This window comes from Cygnus olor, chromosome 2, assembly GCF_009769625.2.
Source record: "Cygnus olor isolate bCygOlo1 chromosome 2, bCygOlo1.pri.v2, whole genome shotgun sequence".
Classification (NCBI taxonomy): Eukaryota; Metazoa; Chordata; class Aves; order Anseriformes; family Anatidae; genus Cygnus; species Cygnus olor.
The window spans coordinates 115,608,219-115,613,236 of NC_049170.1; the positions used below are offsets into that span (position 1 = coordinate 115,608,219).

Consider the following 5,018-nt stretch of genomic DNA (forward strand, 5'->3'; position numbering starts at 1 on the left):
TATTTTAATTGTCTCTTAAATGCAAATTGAGTGAACCAAACTGGTCAGCTATAGAAGCAGTTGATCAGAAGTGATATTCTCCTGCTAGTAATATGTTTTAGATTCTTTCATTTCCCAAAATAACTTCCTTACAGGCGTTTCCCCTCATAATTGTTGAATGAAACTGAAAAGCCAACTATATGTAGTGATCTAAAAAGCTCACAGTCCACAAACCTTTATTACGAACTGCACACTTACTTATAATCTGCCTTGTAACCTTTACTTCCTGTCCCTGCCCTAACCTCAGGCTCTAAAAAGAGGAGTCATCTGCCATGCAAATCCTTAAATTTTCCAAATTAGCCCTTCACTAAGTTGTCATAATTTAGTGGAGGTGTTTCCAATCCATAAACTTCACAATGGCCATATAAAACCCAATGTAGTTATGTAGGTAAGTTGCAGTTCTGACAGTGAACATCCATCCATACATGGTTATTCTTCTTGAGGAACATACAAAATCATCAGTGTGTCCAGTTCTTAAATGTTTATTTAAAAATAACTTTCTTAAGCCAGGATTAACTTTATAAATTTACATTTTTTAAAGGATGCTTTAAAAGATATCTGGAGATTGACAAAATCAAAAATAAATCTCTATTAATTATCCCTATATCTCACTACAAGATCTACAAGGCATACGAGAAAAGTGCTACACTCTCTTTCCATCTTTTAATGGCTTAAAAAGAAAGAGCAGATCCAGACATCACAGGCATGCATCTCCTCCACGTGCCCTTGGCAATCCAGCCAAATATTTTCCAATGTCCGTACTACCTTGTGCCATGCGGGAAGCCTAGTTCTACTAATGGTTTGAGCATTTCCTGAACATGACTAGTCTCATGAACTTCAGCGGGCTACACATATATTTTAAATTGAAGAATGCTTAGGTCTAGGAATAGTAAGGGCTTTAGACTTCAGCTTGCTTTAAACTTTGAAATATCATTGGAAATATTGTTGGACGTGCCAGCTGAACTGTGAAATGTCATATGTTAAGTATTCCAATATGTTTTAATTTGTTTTTGCAGCCTGTAATAAGCATCGTGAACCGTATATACAGAATATCAATAAGGATTTAATTCTTAGCTATAGTGGGAAATTCTTACAGAAGGTTAAAAGGTGATCTAAAATATTAATATTCTTTATTTCTTAAAGGTCTGAGTATAAGTGATCTGTCATGGGATGGCTGGACTATAGAAAATGGATGGCTCGCTGGAATAGAATTTAGGATATCCTTGTGTGGGCATGTTTATGCGAGAGACCGAGCAGAGAGTAGATGAGGACAAAAAGAAAACAAAAACAAAACAGCAACAGCAACAAAACAACCCAAAACAGAAGGAAAACTGAAGAAATCCAACACCAAATACTCTGACATTAAGATTTTTAACCTCATTGTTCTGACTAGCCTGTTTTTAATTAAGGCTCCTGGTTTCTCATGTGATATAATTTTGTAACATATTATTTAACAGTTTTTAAAGTCAAATATATATAAGTCAAATGGGTGTAATTTTATCTTAAATATACATATTGTTATTGTTGGGATGCCTACAGACCACAGTTTGGTGTGGTAGCTACACTGCAAACATACTGCCAAAGATCAGTCCCTGCCCCAGGTTACAATGCATAGATTTACTGTTAATAAAAAAAAAAAAAAAAGTGTCATTTTAAGGACTATTTTGTTCAGCTTTCACTTGGCTTTTAAAATTTTTAGATTTAAATAGCTAATAGAAGTGATTATGTAAAAGAACACTAATTCTGCAAGTGTTGCCTGAGTAGGGGCTCTTGCAATTAACGTAGATTCATCTGCTAAGTTCAGAAGAAAAAATGTTCACTGTTCCTGCACTCAGCACAGCTCAAATGGCAAAATATAAGATATTCACTACATACTCTATATAATTGCTCTCTGCAACTACCTGAAAGGAAGGTGTGGGGAGATGGGGGTTGGCCTCTTCTCACAGGTAACTAGGGGTAGGACTAGAGGGAATGGCCTCAAGTTGCGCCAGGGGAGGTTCAGGTTGGAAATGAGGAGACATTTCTTCTCAGAAAGAGCGGTCAGGCATTGGAACGGGTTGCCCAGGGAGGTGGTGGCATCACCATCCTTGGGGGTGTTTAAGAAAAGGTTGGACATGGTGCTTGGGGACATGATTTAGATATGGGTGGTAGGGGTATGGTTGGACCAGATGATCTTGGAGGTCTTTTCCGACCTTAATGATTCTATGATAATACACCTAAACCAGAACTGTTTATTGTCCTATGTCAAAGTATCATATATTGTGTGGCAGAGCCGATGTGTGTTTCCATAAAGGAGCAGCAAAGGGAAGAAAACCACCCCACCATATCTGCAGCAAGAGTCTGGACTAAACACATAGAGAGATGTCCCCGGACTGATTTTTTTTTTTTTTTCACATTGGTGCATTTGAGAAATGCACTCTTTTGTATATCATCAATACCGCATCACCGTATTTTCCTCCTTTTTGAGTAATTAGAGTTGTTAATAAACTAATGTTTTATCTTTGTGCTATTTTTTGTTATCTAAAAGTTTCTGATGTGTGCAGATATTCGTTTGCAGCTAGCAGAATACTGACCAGACTATCTGGTGTCATTTGCTTTGTTATGTAGAGAAGGTACAAACCATTTACAAGGAAACAATTCAAAGTATTTCTATGTTGCCCTTGGCAAGCAGGTGCAAGCAGGTGTGTACTTATCCAAGAGATAGCTTATAGATGTAGTCTTTTTCTCCCAGCCATCTTAAGACGACATAAACTGACTCCCCTTTTCATAGGATGCCAGGGTTTTGCACTTAGAAAGACAGATCTAACTTGCAGATCTGTAGTACAACAATGAAAACTTTATTACTTTTCTTTCTGTTGGACTGCTTGTTTTGTCTCTGATTGTGCTATTATGTCAGGTTTAGGATCTTCAACTTAGCAACGTTTAACTCAGTATGTGTAGCTCTCCAGGCATTAGTTTAGGAAGCAATTTCTGTGATTACACAGTATGTTACTTCTTAAATTTGTTCATTGAGACAGTTTCCCAAGCTTTTGCTTCCAGGTTAGCTATGAAGACTTCCAAAAATTTACTGAATGTTCTAGTTCTTCATTGGCTTTAAGGTAACTTGATGTCAGTCTTTTATATATTCCTCGTTGTTGAAAAAATTCCACATTGTAAGAAGCTAAATGGTACTAATTCTTACAGCTTTTGTTCTTGGCTGAAAACAGAAAAGAAAGTGATTATAGCAGCAGATGTCACACAATATAAATGCTGTGTTTGGTCACTTTACGATGTTGTCTATCACAGACAGATAGCTAGACAGCCAGAGTAACTGCCCAAATGGGCTCTGATGTTATTTGTTCATGGAGAAAAAAAAAAGTAAGGAGTAGGCTGTAATGGTATGGTCATGCATGAGTCACTTGCTTTCATTTTGGTGAGTGATTTTAAGGACACTGCAGTCCTTCGTATCATTCTGGCCATGAATATTTGTCGTGTCATCTTTGATTTGTTCTGACAATCCCCTGAGACTTGTCATGAGCACGATGTATAAGTTTTGCTTGTAATTTCTCTGGTACACCTTTATAATTCCTTAAAATTCCAAATAACTCGATGTGACATTTTATTACCTGTCTATCCTGTGCATGAAGTTCATTCTGTAGGCTAAAACATGGTATTAGAATAGCATCCATGCATTCAGAATTCCTGGATCACCTCCTAGACAGGAAGATATGTAATTTTCTGTTAAATCAGACACTACAAGATAACAGCTTTAAATTCTTCTCCTGTAATTGCAGCAGTCATATTTATAATCCATGCAACAACTTCTATATAATCAACTAGATAAGCATCTGAAAAAGAGCAGATGAGATAAACTATCATCTGCTGTGTTTTTGATTTGACTATATAAAAATGAAAGCAATCTTACTAGCCATCTGCAGACGCTTCCTGCTCCTCTGAGTCTTTCTGTCATTAGCGGAACTGCCAGGGAGGTGCGATCTGTACGTACTTTGAGTGTGATGCCTCAGAGGCAAGTTCTCTTCTTTTCTGTAGTGGATGCACAAAGAAATGTTTTCCTTCTATCACTTTTATGATACCTTGTAAATCGTTCTTGGTTCACATACAATGGACTTCTCATAGAAGTTGTTTCCATGCATTTGGGTAAAAGCCATCTCATATTCACAGTGTGAAAAAGTGTTGGCCAGCATAGCCCAGGGAGGTGCTGCCTTGAAGGCAGTTTGATTCGAAGGTGACAGTTTGATGGGCTGTCCATGCTGGGGTACCACCAGGCATCTTTTGGGATGGCAAAGCCAACCCCCAGTCAGCTACAGTTGGGTTTATTAGATCAGCTGCAATGCCACAGAAACAAACCTAAGCCCTTATCTGACCTCTCGGGAGCTATGAAATAAAAGAGATTGCCCTCCCCTCATAGCAGTTGGCCATTTCTGGCCTGAGACAAAAGTAATGACAATGGTTGTGAACACTGAAGCGAGCAATGTAACTACTGGCTGTATACAATCAAAGCTTTCACTGGTAGGAAATTTAGCTATGATGAAATTTGTCCAAGTTACATTTTAGGTTTCACAATTTACCGTTCTTAGTAGTAGTAGTTCTACAACCAACAACGGTTCTACAACCATTGCATACTTAGGAATAGACAACATATACCTTGATTTTAGACCTGAAAAATATGGTTGTAATTCTTTTTTTTTCTTTTTCCACAGAGAAAGGTGAGCCCTCCTATGTGTTCTGTGACCTCTTTCAGTCCCAATGGAGAGATGGTGCACCCAATTTAGTATTTAGCAAAATTCAGCTTCAGCCCTCCTGTATTGACATGCTGAAGTACAGCCTGTAGGGTTATTTTTTTATTATCTTTTTTTCATTTTTCATGAGCTTCAGGAGTCTTTCCAAATACAGTAACATTACCCAGATGATACTAGATTCCAAGCTTGTTATTAAGAATTATGAACATATTTGAAAAGCTCTGGATGTTGATTCAAGTT

At 37.6% G+C, this 5,018-nt stretch overlaps 1 long non-coding RNA gene across 1 annotated transcript; it reads right to left on the bottom strand.

Annotated features, from left to right (window-relative positions):
* Positions 1–2,458: 2,458 nt before the first annotated feature.
* Positions 2,459–4,064, bottom strand: LOC121066615. Its single transcript, XR_005817869.1, has 3 exons — positions 3,944–4,064; positions 3,645–3,732; positions 2,459–3,235 (listed from the first exon to the last, which is right to left on the bottom strand). It is a non-coding gene; the product is annotated as an uncharacterized LOC121066615 (long non-coding RNA).
* Positions 4,065–5,018: the final 954 nt, after the last annotated feature.